Here is a 16,216-nt window from a genome sequence, read left to right on the forward strand (position 1 = left end):
GGCTGCTGACAGTAGTGAGAACGCAGGACGTCTGGAAGCATGTTTGTGTAAGGCTGCTTTTCCACTACATGGTCCCGCCTCGGCACAGCTCAACTCTACAGGGTTTGGTTGGTTTTCCATTAGAATATAGTGCCTCCTTAATGTGGGCGGAGTCATCACAGCACGCGACTAGGGAAAAGTAAAGCAGTTGTTTTTAGATGTAACTGAATCGTTAGAATCAGTTCATTAAAAAGCTTTGGTCACAGAATCGTCCAGTCCTTCCTCCATGACCCAGAGCACAGACTGAACTGAAATGTCACTAAATACACCAGACTCCTCTGTTAAATATTAGAGATTTTAGACATTTCCTTTGGAGATTAACGCAGGTTTTCAGGATTTTTAAGTCTTTTTAACTGATCTACAGTTCGGTGTTGTTTGGTTGGATTCTTGTGTCGGACGTCGCTTGGAACCTTGTCAGAGCAGGTACTAAAAAAGAAAGTACCAGGTACTATCGTTAATGGAAAAGCGTCAGGACCATGTAGTGGAAACGTGCCATAACACCGTGGTGGGCCTTCCATTTACTCTCAGTCTTATTCTCTTTCCTCTTCTGCTCTATATCCACCATCTCCCTCCCCTCCCTTTATAACTCTGCAGCTTCCCATTCTCATAATTTAAATGACTCTTCTTTTTTAAGCACACACGCACACACGCACACACACGCACACACACACACTCCTCATATTGTTTGGTTCTCTGCAGCTTCCAAATTGCCTCCGCATCCACTTTTTCAATTCTGTAGGCAATACTTTTGCCGTCTTGAGTGCTGCTCTCCCTGGCCTGATTTACATACAGGAGTACTTAACAGAGGTGTACTAATTAGATGTCTGGTCTGTATTCACTATGGTAATTGCTTTTCCTCTAAAAAAAAAGAAAAAGAAAAGATGTCCATACAAGGTTTGAACAACCCCCCCTCCCACACTCCTTTCTCCCCACGGGGTGAGTTTTTGCCCTTCAACTGTCAGTCACTGCAGCCCACCCACAAACTGCCCCATGAAGAGACTGCAATACCTTTGGGAATAGAAAGTGAAAGTGAAAGAACCTGTTTACACCACAGAACAACCATGCGTGTCGAGTGGATAAACAATGTAATGTAAAGTACTTTTACCTTAAAAGCATTACACACATAACCACAAACACACAACAAATCTGTGCGAGGAAACTATTGTTTTTCTTCAGATTGTTGTTATATCCGTGGCTTTCCCGTCAACTTGGTGGGAACTTATTAAGACGAACAAAAAAGTAAGTTGGGACCATGACGTGAACTCAACAGGAAGTCGGCCGTTTGGAATTTGGCGTTCATCTTGGCGCTTTGTGCGCTTCGTAAAAGAACAAACTAGTCTCAGCGTGTTGATTGTGTGACTGAAAACTCTGTCCCAATGCAGAAGAAAGCCTGTGGCCGTCTTTTAGCAATGGCCAACCCGACGAACCGAAATAGGCTTAAAAAAGGACATTCTATTCCATTGTCGTCGAGCAGATTTGAACTTAAAACAATCAGTTTTAGACACGTTAGATGAAAGTGAAGTTCGACCTTTCACCCCTCCCCGTGTTACTTTAAAAACCACCCATGCAGATGCAGTGCTCCCAGATTTATTAACCATTTTCTGCAAAAAATAAGGTGTTTGTGATTGTGCGAATGTTTATCCCTGAGATATCGTGTGATACTGGAATGACTGTTATGAGGCACGTGGGCTGCCGCACTATTTACCTTGTCATTAACATTCTCCTCATTGTTTTCCGGGCGCTTCTCAGACACTGAACTGCATTTCAATGGGCTTTTTTCATTGAGACAGTCAGGGAGTCAATTAGCTTATCTGACGACTGGCAATACCTGTCTTTATGTCGTCGTTGGCGTGTGCAGGGGACAATTTATGTGAACTCACAACGGTGCCTTCGCACAGAGACACGTCGCGGCATGTCAGTTGCTGATAACACCAGGTCCGCCTTAAGAGAGATGTCACACACAAACGGGCTGGTTTCCATGACTTCAGAGGACATTACACTGACTTACATTCATTTACTGGAGATTTACCACTGACCCTAACCTCACAACATGTCTTCACCTTAATAATAAGCATGATGTGACTGTGTAAACAGATGACGGTCCCCACAACACGAGTAATACCAACACACATACACAGATATTCTTCTTAGGACTCTGCATTGATTCCATTAAATTTCGAAACAACGTAAACAAACAGTTAATGCCTAACCTTAACCTTAACCTTAATATAATCGAAGCCTTAGCCCTTAAGTTCCACAGCAATGAGGACCAAGGTTTTGGTCTCCAGTGTTTGTTTATGCAGCTATCCATGGGGAGTAATAAAGAACTATGTTATCATAATTTCAAACATAACCATTTAATGCCTAACCCTAACCACACCACAACTCAAATCTTAATCCTAAACTGAAACAGTTCCTCAGAAATTAGGTTCTCCCTCTTATCAGGACCGAGGTTTTGGTCTCCACAAGGACTATACTGGTTCTGACAAGGTCAGCGTTTATGCCAGAAAATGTTGCTTTTTGCAGCTAATCATCACCTCATCCCATGTACACGTCCCAGTTGTGGGACTAATAAAGAAGTCATTTTAACCATAACCATTTAACGCCTAACCCTGCCCATAACCAGTTCCTCAGAAAAGCGGTTCTCTCTCGTGAGGACTGAGTTTTTAGTCTCCATGAGGACGATACTGGTCCTGACCAAGTCAGGGTTTATGCCAGAAAATGTCCTCAAGAGATAACACACTCACACACACGCACACGCACACACGCACACAGCTCCCTTCCTTGATGTTCGCCATGGCCGTAATTGAGAGCAGAGAGGCCCCCAACAGATAAACAAGACCTATTGATTCAGTGTAATTTGACTCAGTTGGTGCCATAATGACATTATAGGACAAGGTTGTGTGTGTGTGTCTAAGTATGTGTGTGTGTGTGTGTGTACACGGGCACTTGCTGTAGTGAACGATGACACATTATTCAGCTCTGCCAGGGGAACTTGGCTGATTAGAAAGTGATACGGAAGAGGTTGAACAAAGTAGAGGTACATGAAAGACAGAGAGGGAGAGTGTCTTCTTCCACTGGCACCCAGCCATGAACACTGCCATCAATGTAAAACTCCCATGCGATCAATGAACCCTCAGAATAATGTTTTACTCTAATTTAAAAAGGCGGTAAGGCAAGGAAACAAGAGAGAGAGAGAGAGAGGAAGATGTTGTTCACGGTGCGTTTGTGTGCGCTGATAAAGTCTCGAGCTGAATTCCAATCATTCCCCAATCACTTCAGAGTTTGACTAGAGATTTGGAGATGGTAATCAGCCATCTGTTGACTGTCGTCAGCAGATCAAGGCGGATCACTTCCGCTGGATGTGCTGAGGGAAAAAAATAATAATTTGTCCAAACTGAAAGTGGACTTTCCGAACTGAAATTGTTCTAAACAGAATCTGCCAATGTTGGACTAACACGTGCAGATAATGTGTCAAAAATAGTGTCTGTACCACATTTCCTGGCAGTTGAGCCGTTTGAGTGTGTTGTACTGACAGAAACACACTTCACAGCCCAAGCCCAGCAAGTCTCTAACCCCATAGTGGAGGGTAAAGAGATCCGAGCTCATGCTGTCATTTCGACCTCTTCTGACTTTGCTCTTTTCCACTTGACAGGTGGAGACTGAAGTAATTGGTGCCATGTATGATCCTGTCAGCTCTGACAACGGACCAAAGAGACGGAGAAAGACAGACCGGGGGGAAGAGGAACCACAGAGGGATTATTAGGTTTGAGAGGTGTTTTGGTGGATTTTTAGAGAGAAAATAAACGTGTGTGTGACCTAAAAACTGATTCTCTTTGGTTTTGTTAGTACAAAATTGGTTTCCACTTTGGTGCCGTGTGGAGAAATCATAATCCGTAATTTAAAACATGTGTCAAAATTCCACACAATGAAATAGATTTTCAAATCTTAAGTCGAAACGCTCAATTTGTTTGACAAACTGCAGGAAATGTTCTCCTTTCTTTTTACAGCACAGCCTCTCCTCCCCACAAAAAAGCCAACAACACACATGCGTATGACGCACAATGTGTGCATCACCGAAAGACACAGCCCCGGCTCATCTCCGCTCTCAGGCATCGCGACGTATAGAACTGAACAGTTGTGTCCATCACATGAGCAGCAAGTTGCACAGAATTAGGTCAAAACCCCTCCTTCCCCATTTCTCCGTGTTTGCTGTTTACCAACTCATTTGCCTCATGGTTTCAATTCTCTTGACTGTCATTTACAGTATGAACTCACTCAGCACTTGCACCCACATAAGTCTTATACGGTGCAGGCATTTTGGAAACGTTCAAACACTGATAGGCGTTCTTATTCTTATTTATCGGTTGATAAATGATTGCACCCAGTGTGACTCAGGCTTGCTCAGTCTTTCATGTGAGCCTGCAGCATGTGCGGCAGGCTGAGCAGCCATTTTGCCATGCCTGGATCGCTCTCTCTTTTCACTCCAATCCTGTTGGGCATGTAGCCTCCCTCCCCCCACATGCTCAGTGTGCCTGGCTGGAGGGTGCGCCGAGAGGGCAAAGCCACTGTCTCTGTGTTTGCGTCGATGCCAAAGGCAGCCATGCTATACTGTAGCTCCTCAGAATGCCAATACAGTATGCCAGTGCCACGACTGGTTCCTCTCCGGTTCCTTCCATCCCCGCCTTCTTCCATCACCTGTACTTGACCCTGGCATCACACACACACACTCACCCTGTGCCAAACAAATCCACTTGTTCCCGTGAATAGTTCTCAGCATTCTTTGAAAAAATGATGTAATCTTGTGGTGACAGTCGGTGTCGCCCCGGGGTCAGGCCAGACTGGGGATGGTGTGGTCTAATGTCTCGTGTTTAAATAGTGAACCTTTATTCCCGCTAAGCAGCTGATTCCCGAGCAGCACTGTAGGCTAAAGCTTCACATGCTTTACAGGGAACCGGTCCCTGTTTCTTTTCCAAGTTATTTCAACCAAATTGCACCGTGAAGTGTTTTATAATACAAAGTCATTACAACCCGCAGAGCAGAGGAGCACCTTGGCCTGTCTGGGACACGGCATCCCAATGGAATGAGTGTTTTTTTTTGGAGGTATAAGGTCTCTAATGGTGATATGATGACGGGCAGTGTCATGACACCCTGACAGAGCCTCATCGCAGCTCAGTCACAAAACATCCTCCTAATACTGTGCACTCTCTACGTGTGAATGTTCTCCGGGGGGGGGTCATCTCTCATCATGGCCTTTTGTGTTTGTGTATAAAACATTTCTCTGTACGCACGCATCCATTACTGATGTCCTGGAAGGGCTTGAGCTTTTAATTAGATCTTATATTTCCTCAGTGTCTGCCGTACAACTGCTGGAACTCTATTGTTCCAAGATGATCTAAATGTTTTCAGATGCATTTCATCCCTAATAAGCTCCAGAACCTGCAGGAGCTGGAGTAATCAGGTGCTAACAGTTCCCTATAGTCTGTGTACCGTCTGATTGGTGTTATGTGAACAGAGCAAGTTGTCCGGAGAACTAACAGCCGCTGACCTGAATCCGCTGTCTTTGTCGTGAGGCTGCAGTGAACTGCGATCATCTCAGACGCTTCCAGATTTCAGTTGCTTAGTAATGAGTACAGGAGCACAACACTCGAGCACCGCAGTTAAAAACAACTCCAGCTTCTCTTCCACACATTTGTCAAGTGCTTTTTCGGCTCCTTAGATACAGAATTCCAGGAGGAAACAAATTCTCCTCTTTCCTCAACAGCTCAACATAATCTAAACCTTTTAGAAAGGTAACTGGAAGAGTAGCGCTCACAATGGCTTTGCTCTCTTTTAGTGCAAAGCCCTGTAAGGAACAGCCAGGGAAAGATCATGGTCACGATTAATAAAGCAGCGACAGCTAATTGCAGGTCTGTGGACGTGAACTCTGGTCTTCTGCTCGGATAATCTGACAGGCTTCACGCCCATGCACCACCCTCACCTCCAAACCTTTTGCTTGCTGCGTCACTGCTCACTGCTTCTTCTTCTCCAACCAACACCGAACACTGTCTTTAGATGTAAATCACGTCGAGTGCAATGATTTAAAATGAACGCCATTCTTAGGATGCTGTGTTGGATTCAATGTTATCATAAGAGTTTTGTTTTTCTTAATTTTATTTAATGCCAGGTTAATTTAAACTGCCATTCAAAGTGAGACATAACAAAACAAGGAGACTGAAAAAAGCACGTCCACTTGGCCTTGACATCTTACAGACAGCAGGAATCTGCAGCTCAGCACTCTGCTAAATTACAGCGTCCAGTGCAGCCACGTGCCTTTTTGCAGGCGGCCTCGACGTTGTTTTCTTCTTTCTCGTGACTTTGGTTTAACAGGTAGGAAAATGACTCCAAAAAGTAAATCAAGGAATAAAACACTGCTGTAAAAAAGTCTGAGAGGAAGATGAGAATGGTGCAGAATGGAGACAGGTGGAGGAACAGGAGACTGCAGTCCTCTGCAGTGGCTCTGCAGTTCCACTGGTCATAAAACCACTTCAACCAGTTTCATTTTTAAATGGGTAATTGACCAGTGGGGGTGTGTTTAACGGGCATTAACCCCTGGGTCAAATGACACGGCAATGCATGTGGGTTTTTTTTATCAGCTTAATTTCTTATATAGATATTCTGGTGTCATTTCCAACACAATGCCAACAAACCAACCACTGACACTACTAACCACTGATGAAGTGAATCCACTTTTAACGTTTTGCTGGTTCAGCCAAGCTAAAAACAAATGTGTATAACCTGTTATCTATAGTGTGAAAAAGGCTTTACACAGCAAAAAAAAGCTGATTTAAATTTCCTTGTTTTGAGTGAAAATAATCTGCCAAGGAGGAAAGCAAAGTTTGAGTAGCTAGAGTTGTATAATTGAGACACTTTCAGACTGAAATGTCTCTTAAAACTAGAAAGAAATGGCCAAAATGTATGGTTTAAATAGATATTATCTGTATTAATATTAATCCAACAGGAAATTCAAATTCTATTAACCATAGACATACAGGAAGCAAAAATTCTATATTATAGAAAATATAAATAAACATGCAAGTAAAAAGGACATCTGTCAATTATGAGAAATTTTGTTTATACTACACTTGAAAGACATAAAGCTGTCGTGTCTTACTGAGGCAAATATAGATATGTCAGGGTCCTGTAGTATCCCACTTCACCATCGGGGTGGCAGTGCAAGTCTGGACGCAGGGAATAGGACGCATTCCTACCAAAGAAGAAGAGACCAATGCTACAGCTCGCTCGGACACGTCTGGTTCACAGATGAAAGGCCCGGTTCGTGGGCCGCCAGGTCAAGGCTCGGAGGACTACCCTTGGCGAATACTTCTGTTCAGTCCGCGCAGGCGCTGTCCACGCGCACCCAGAGCAGTCATTGTGCATGCTTCCAAAAAATCGGGGCTGCACGGTGCCCGTTGGGTATGCATGCACTGTGAGCTAAAGTGTACCAGGACCTTTAGTTTTCACCTGCAAACCATTGATAACATTACAAACAGAACCACACTCCCTCTCTCATGCATTCTAAACCACGGCACCATCAAAAGTTAGCGTGACATGATGATCTGAACTAAAGCTTACAAAAGAATTTCTCCTCGTCATTAAGTGGCATAACCCAAAAAAAAAGACATATGACAGATTTAGAAACTAAATGGGGAATATTGAAACTTGGTGTATGTTTCCTGTGCAGCGCTGCTTTCCTCATTTCATGACCTTTAGTGAGAAGGAAAGACGCTGATATTAGCAGAAGTTAACAGTTTTCTTGCAGCCATGCAACTTTGTTTAAAACACTTTCTCCACAAAAGCTTTTGGTGTAAGGGAGTAAATACGTCTATGGATTTACATGGATGTCTATGTGTGTGTGTGTGCTTCACTCAGCCAGGCAAAGCCACTGGCAATGCAGCTGCAACATTAGTGGGTCAGTGTGCCATCAACCCATTCATCAGCACTTCTCTCTGCCTCCATCTCCCCTCTGACTCACCACCATCCATCCATCCATCATCCATCATCCATCTGTCCATCCCTTGCTACGTACCTCTCTCTCCCTCTTCTGCTGCATTGAAGTGACCACATGTAAAGTACTTTCAAGTTCTGAATGAATGAATGAATGAATGAATGAATGAATGAATTGAGGCCAGACAATTAAGTGCATGCACAAGAGTTAAAGCCACAACTCCCACCACAGATGAAACAAAAATGATGGCAAAGCTCAGCATTGTCCACAAATAGCCTTCATGTTAAACAGCATTAAAGTTTGGTCCAGTTTTTGGGATCCGGGGAGATTTAAACTTTTCTTAAAGATCACTTTGATCAGCTGACTGGGTTGTGGAATTCAACCAAATAAATTATTGTACATATTAAGTAAATATGTAAAAAAAAGTGAGGAATCTGATGAATGCTGTGACGTTATTTGCGGTAGTTGGGTCTGAAGGACATGGGCGGAATTTACGCCTGAAGGAAAAATGAAGTAATGTGGATAAACAGTCGTCTTTCATCATAACAGATCAAAGCATCCAGTCTCGTCTGAAATGGTCAGTCCCCGCGGTCAGTGTCTATTCCATCATGTGAATGTGATGATATGGTCATTAAAGCAAGAACATACATCCAGTACGGCAGCCCGTGGCCAAGTGGAAAGGGAACTTGACTCGCCGGTTCAAACCCCCACCTGGCCAAAAAGGGCTGGGGTACCCCTGAGCAAGGTACCCAACCCCCAATGCTCCCCGGGCAGCCCACTGCTCCTAATTCTAGGATGGGTCAAATGCAGAGGAATACTTTCCCTTAGGGGATTAATTCAATTCTTCCTCTATTTTAAACGCACAGTCAAATTTACAGTATCTCCTTGTGATGAATGACCAGACTGAACTTCATCTGTAAAGTCGATGGAGTGCTCCTATAATATAAAATCTATAGAGATGGAGTAATACATCCACAAGCATTATTCTGTCTGTTTTATTCTCTGGTTCCTCGCCGCTGCCATGCATTAATGAGATAAACGCAACAAGACAATAAAAAAAAATCTCCTCCTTGCTCTTCCCATTCTCCACTTTTCCTCTGAAATTCCTTCTCTTTCCCACACAGGATGGATGTAGGGACGTGAAGGAGAGGAGAGGAGAGGAGGAGGCCGAACAGGAAAAAGGGAGGGGGTGGATGTGTTGTTTGGTTCTGCTGAATGTGCTCACATGTATGAAAGAAGTAGGATTTATTTTAGGACTCTTGTGTGGGTGTACAGATTTAAACGCATGCACACACACGTACACACACACACACACACACACACAGGGGAAGTGAGAGCTCACAAACCCAGAGAAAGGTCTGACCTACCTTTATATCAATCTTGTTTTTTGAAAGCAGTTGCTAAGGATGCTCTTCTCCTGAGCTCCAAGACTTGTTCATGAACCCAAATTGTCCAAATGTCTTTGTCACAACACACACGCACACTAACCCTAAAACCAGGTAACAGAATGTGATGACCAGCCAAAACGTCCTCACTCCGTATGGTTCATAAGAAAAGAACGAGGCAAAAGAAAAGCCAATGTAAGGAAAAAGCAGAGTGGGTATTTCAGCCACACGTGCAATAACAATAAAAAAAAGTGTCTCTGTTGTGTCATATTGTGTCAGCATTGTCAGAGCGCGATTATCCTGTAGACACTGTTGTCATGGTAATAAGGTCAGTGGCATGTTCATATGTCAAAAGGGATTTATACTGGGCTGACACCGTTTCCAGTACTGTGTGTGTGTGTGTACACAGTAGCCAAAGACTGAATTGGTGGCTGAAGAAAAGTAAGCCTGAAATGTCTCATTCAGGACGACCTCTTACTCCTAAAATGAATGTGGGGTTTTTCAGAATCAGAAATACTGGAAATGGAAACATTGCTTTCCTTTTTACAGCATTAAAAGAAACTGCCAGACTGTCAGTATTTTCAGGTCAAGTCAGAGAGGAAGAAGAATCATACAAAAAGTGAAAGTGAAAGATCATCAGTTTGCCAAACACTGTGATGCATCAGTCTAACTGGATCAGTATTTATTGTAAGTGGAAAGTCCCGGGCACTTCTCTGAGACGTCACACTGACCTTTTGGTTTCTCTACAGTGCTGCAACCTCCCAGTCCACCGAGCAACAAAAACACCAACACAGTCCTTCACTGTAAAACTCTTACTCACTCAACATCACTGACACCAACTTAGTGGTCATTTGACACGATTGGCGCACTCCATCACTGCACCTCCCCATTTCCTGACCCCCTTTTGTTGATTCCCCCCCCCCGAACTCTGACCTCCCTCGACCCCAGGCTAGTGAATTGATGATTATTTTTTCCCTCCGCTCTCTATTTGTCCAGTGTGGACATCTGTCAGCTCAAACGCCAAACCATATGCTCTCTAATGTCCCTCTGTGAGGTCTCAGAGTCAGCGCTCGTATGTCTGAACAAGCATTTATTATTTATTTATTTATTTATAAATAAAACGGGGAGAATATGGTTATGATAGCAAAATAAAAAGATGGGAGTAACTTTTCTCTTCTGTAATCAGATCAGTTTCTGGTTAATACCCATAATCCTTTATCCTTAAGTCTTTCTTTCCCTCTTCCTCTTCCCCCAGTGCTACCTCCTCTCTTCCCCTCCAGCTCGACTTGTGATGCTCATCCATAGGGTGACGAGGCGTAGAACAATAGAGGCCTTTAGCAGAAAGAGTTCATCCACAGCCCAACATCCAGTCATATGTACACAAAGCTTCATTGACTACAGCCAGACCAAATGAAATCAGAGAGCTGAGCTTTAAGAGCCGAGGAGAAAAGAAATGATTACTGCTACGTGATAAAAGACACAGGTCAGGTGACCAGGAGGGTCGTGGTTAAAATCTAACCCTACGAAATAGGACACCCAGGTCTTTGCTGGTGATTCAACACGTCGTATCACCACAACTCTCGCGGAATATGGGACTTATTATTGTCTGCAGCAAAGTGGAGATATGTTGTGGTTAGCGTAGCTACACAATTTGCCAAACAAACATTACAATAACGTTAGCTTCCTTGAAATATCTCATTGCCTTCCATTTGGAAGTGTGTCCCTGAGAAATGTCATGTTTGAGGCGCTAGTTAGCACTAACACTTCACCTTTGTCACAAGGTGTTTCTCCATTTCCTGTCTGTGTGTGTGTGTGTGTGTGTGGCTGCTCCTTACCTGGGTCCAGTAATCTCCAATCACCTGGTAGTCCGAGAACCTCGGCTCTTCCTCCACCCATGGCCAGATTGTTCTGTTCTGACGTGGCTAGAGTTTGGTTTGGTTTGGTTTGGATGCAAACGCGAACACAGAAGGAGGCAAAAAGGGTTTATTAACAAAAATGGGTAAAGGGCAGGTACAGCAGACAGGAGAGTGACTACCACTGAGCTGGCAGAGGAAGAGCCAGGGTTCTTGTGCTGTCAGGTGATTGGAGATGATTGGACTCAGGTGTGGAGACTAATCAGAGCAGGTGAGGAGCAGACACACACACACACACACACAGGGGGAGGGGAAATAAGAGAATAAAACATAAAAGCCTGGAGTCAACCTACCCCACCACCTCAACAAACATCAGGACACACTCTGCTGACATGAGTGAGCCAAAGTCACATTCCTCCTCATAGAGAGCAAAGCATTCTGGATCAGGGTAAAGATGTATGACAACCCTCAGGCCATGACCGCCAGTCATGTGATCAAAGGATCAAAGCAGTCCGAGTCAAAGGGCAGGGAGGACGTAGATACCCCCCTCCCTGAGGCAGAGCAGTTTAGCTTGGTGTGAAATCAAACAATGGGGAAAATTAACCTGCAATTAGGAAACAAATTCCTTTATAATTCTGAGGTCTATATATCAGAAAGACCTCATCACTTTGAAGCTTTAACAGAGTTTTGTTCTGTTAAACTAATAAAAGTTGGGTAAACACCTGCGTTCTATCATGAATGAATGATCTCAATTATGTGCACATTGTTTTTTTTCCATTTGAGAATATGACATGTTGCTTTCAGTTGCACTTTTGGACACCGGTGCCTGATTGGAAAGCACCTTTTCTCACAGTGACACACCCTGACTCAGCAGAACAACAAATCAGCCGAGAGAGTTCGGGGACTCCTACAACGTGTTTGTGAGCTAACTGAACTGTCAACCTATTACCTATTCAGAGTTAACAAAGAAAGAAATAATCCCATGACGTACAAACCGCTTTTCCAGAAAATGTGGGACACTTTCTAAAAATGCAGTATGATATCTATTAAGCCTGTTTTGATACGGCCCTTGATTGTGTTGTGTCGTCTTCTTCGCAATGTTACTTATTCTGTAAACATCGCCATCCTGAAGGCTTTTCCACAAAGTCAAGAATCCCACAACCAAGCCAATAATCCCGAGGGAAGCATTAATGTGTTTTGGCATTAGAAGTGTCTCTGAGAAAAGAAAAAATAATTATCAACTCAACAAAAGCGATAATGAATACAAGTGGGTTATGTTGTGGATGTGAGCATCACACACAACATAATAAAGAAGTGGGGAAAAGTACCAATGAAAAAAAAATTAGGTCAAGGCCACAGAAATGTAGATTTTCAGCTGATCACTAAAGCCAGACAAAATGTTGAAGGTTCCAGAGACAAAGAGCCACGACTGCACTCAATCACACTTTGTATGCAAAACACAACACTTGGTTTTCATGTAATATGTTTGCCCGACTAAAATCGAGTTAGTCTTAGTCAGACTAACATGCCTGGATAATGCGATTCATAGTCCGATTACTCCTGCATGTGTACGCTTAGTCGGGCTGAAGTCAAACTTTCCTCCCCAGTCTGACGTAGAAAGAGACGACGTTATAAACTGAGGCGTCGGCGTCTTTCTTCTGACATCACAGCAACAAGAGCCACAAGAGCTCAAACTCATTTATACTGCGATTATCACGTTACGGCAGGTAGAAAACATACAGAACCACCGCACGAGGAAACTGATTCACTACACACTAGCTTTTAGAGACAGATACAGCGCCACCTGCACAGGCATAGTCAGACGTACGCGGCCAATAAATGGATTTTCACCTCCTCCGCATGTATACTCAGACTCGGCGAGTTGTCCGATTGCCTGTCTTAGTCGGACTAAGGCCTGACCTAAACTGCGCGTGTAAACTTTCTAAGTGTAAACCTCCAGAAATGCAGACCATCGTTCTACTCGTACCTCAGTACCTGACCTCCCCTGGCTACCACTCTATCATGCTATCATGTCATTCCTTTTGCAGTCACATCCAAACAACACTGTGGCCACCGTCCCTTCCTTTCCATCTAAGGCCTCAGTTGTATCAAATAGATCAGAAACAACTCCTCCTGTTTCTCCTCCTTTTTGCATTCCAACCTTCGGCACATCTATATGAACTCCGTCACAGCTGATGTCCTCTGTGCTGCGCGTGTGTGTGCACGTATATGAAGTATTGCATCTCTGCGCCTTTCTGACGCTCACCGGTCCCATGACAATGCTTCCCTTATATGCACATAACACACAGACGCACATGTGCAAACACACACATAACACAGAGCAAAGTGTCAAGCGGGGTGATGAGACGACGACGACGAGCCGGTGCCTTGTCACCGCCTTCACCACCGCTGTCATTGCCTCCACACTGCGACGCAGGGTTTTAATGAAAGAAAACGGCACTTGATGCTTGACGCCACCTACAAAAAAAAAGTAAACCATGACGGCGTCTCTTGCACTGCCTCTCCCCACTGAGTTACCTCGGGCAGACTGAAGACACCCATTGACAGGAGAAGATGGCTTAAGGAGTCAAGAGGGCCTGCGTGCCGGGCATTCCACAGCACACAGTGGACACATTATTATGACATTTACAAGGCCGGCTAGATACTGTAGATACAGTGTGATACATGTGTGAGAAAGGTTGTCCACCCACTGCGACGGCTGCACAGCACTGAAGAAAAGCGACACAAGAGCCACAGGAGAGTTTATGTACACTGCAAGGATGTTTGTTTTTTCACAACTCCTCATAATAATCCTGTTTAGATTAAGATTAATAGCCCTACTTCTTCAGAAGTGGGATTTACTGACTTTTATGTGTTTGTTTTATGTCCCGTCACTTTAGGATTTTCATCAGAACATAATCACCGCCCTATCACAACTTTGTATGTTACATTTTGATGCGTCGGTCATTCTCTGTGCTTCAAGGATATTTTCAGTGGGCTGTCCCTTTGTGGCTGTGTTACAGATATCTAAGAAATATCTTAGTGTTCCTCCACTGGCAACACCTTTGTTTCATGACAGTTAGTGCCTTTACATGCATGTTAAAAGTCCGATTTTAGTCTAAAATCAAGCTAACATACCTGGATAATGCCATTCACCGGGACCACACACTTGGTGTTTAATCAAATGATTTCAGGGGAGGAGATTCCAGGGATTTTGGGATCACACACTTCAGAATATAAACAGACATAGAGGCAGAAGAAGCACAAAAAACTGTGGATGAAGTTGGAAAGAATGGAAAAAGACGGAGTCAACTAAAACGTACGCAACATCCGTTACCCGGTCAACTCGCTCTCATTGGTTACTGCGGGATTCTGCTCACGCCCCCCCAATTGCTCTTCAGTCGTAAAAATATTAAAAAACAAACGTCTGTTAATCCCTCCCACTACAGGATAATTTGGCCAGATAATGTGTTCAAATGAGCCTAAAATCCAGAAGACACTCACAATTATTGGAAGTTATTTAATTTCAGTAAAGTGCTTCAGTAAGTTTCAGGGGTTTTATACTGAGAAGTTGACAGTTATAAAGATTCTTTACTGCATTAGAAACGCTTTTTAAAAGTTATATGACGTGGCTCGGGATCAAACTTTTGAACAAGATTAACTCACAAACGTGTGCGTTACATGTGAACTTGAGAGCTGCGTCCAGACGGGCTGCTGACACGCATTCCAAAGTTCCCGAGTCTCGCAGAATCAATTAGGCTGTTGACTGCAGTGAAGATCAATTTGTGACATTGAACACTGAAGTCTTCTCCTAGCGTAACGGCAATTTATAGCGTTAACAGCTGATGTGTGGAATGTGTGCGTGTGTGTGGGAGGAAAAGGATCAGGTGGAATGTGCGTGATCATCACACTAACATATTTTGCTCCTGGTATGTTGTTGACGAGCGGAAGTGAACAACAACCTCAGTCATGGAGCCATGAGGAGACAGCATGATGTGCGATAAGCCCCATTAGTGATCGGTTTACCAAAAAAAAAAAAAGTGTCCCCATATCCACAGTGAGAGCACAACATTGAACAATATAAACCCTTATTCTTCATTGTTTAGCGTAAGCGGCTTAATTTGACTACTCTGCTGCTACGACAGCAGGGAAATCAGTGTTTCCTTCTCAACTTTTCACCTGTGAATGTTGTCCTGTGTCATATAAACTGCTCTAATCAACATTATAACTCACTTATTTCTAATATTTTCCTATACTAATAATATGAGACGCTGATCGCTAATGTTTCTCGAGGCTTATATCATCACAAACTCACACGTGATTTATTTGACAATCCGTGTCTGGCAACATCTGTTACAACTACAACTGAAACTTGGACTAAATGCTGAATCGCAGTGAAAAGTGAAACTGTTGCCGTGGAGTGAATCATGTCATGTCACCTTTCGTTGGAGGAAAACAGAACTGAAAGAATTCTTTTCTTGATTCTGAGGATAAAAGAGTAGTTGCATCTTCTCATTTGGAATAGTTTTGCTGATGTATTTTGGTTGGTGAGCTAAAACGAGCAAGTGAAACCAAAATCAGTTGCCTCTGATGTCACCAAACATTCTAGGAAACATATCAGCTGACTGAGGAAAATTAATCCTAGATCAACTGATAATGAAAGTGAGAGTGAGCAGTCAGAGAGAGAGTAAACCACCAACAGACCTGCTCAGTTTCCATATCCAGATGTTCCTTCTTCTTCTTTGGGCCATAAAACAGCTCCTTGAAAAAAAAGAATCAAAATCAATTATTTACTTTATGAGTCATGCTGCTCACACACACAATGTGGGCAAAAACATTTAAAAAAAGTTGGCAGCGGTAACAAACTGTGTCATGTTCGCGAGCGGATCTGATACGTTTACTACCATCGATACAAATGTGGAGTGGAAGCTTCTACAGGTTAATGGGTCAAA

At 43.5% G+C, this 16,216-nt stretch overlaps 1 long non-coding RNA gene across 1 annotated transcript in view; it reads right to left on the bottom strand.

Moving 5' to 3' along the window:
• LOC122786894 overlaps positions 1 to 16,017 on the bottom strand; it is a 50,117-nt gene extending 34,100 nt beyond the window's left edge. The window contains exon 1 of the long non-coding RNA XR_006362496.1: positions 15,969 to 16,017. This is a non-coding gene — a long non-coding RNA (uncharacterized LOC122786894). The remainder of the gene's footprint in view (positions 1 to 15,968) is intronic.
• Between the last annotated feature and the right edge of the window lie 199 nt (positions 16,018 to 16,216).

Source organism: Solea senegalensis, linkage group LG20, assembly GCF_019176455.1.
Source record: "Solea senegalensis isolate Sse05_10M linkage group LG20, IFAPA_SoseM_1, whole genome shotgun sequence".
Taxonomy (NCBI): Eukaryota; Metazoa; Chordata; class Actinopteri; order Pleuronectiformes; family Soleidae; genus Solea; species Solea senegalensis.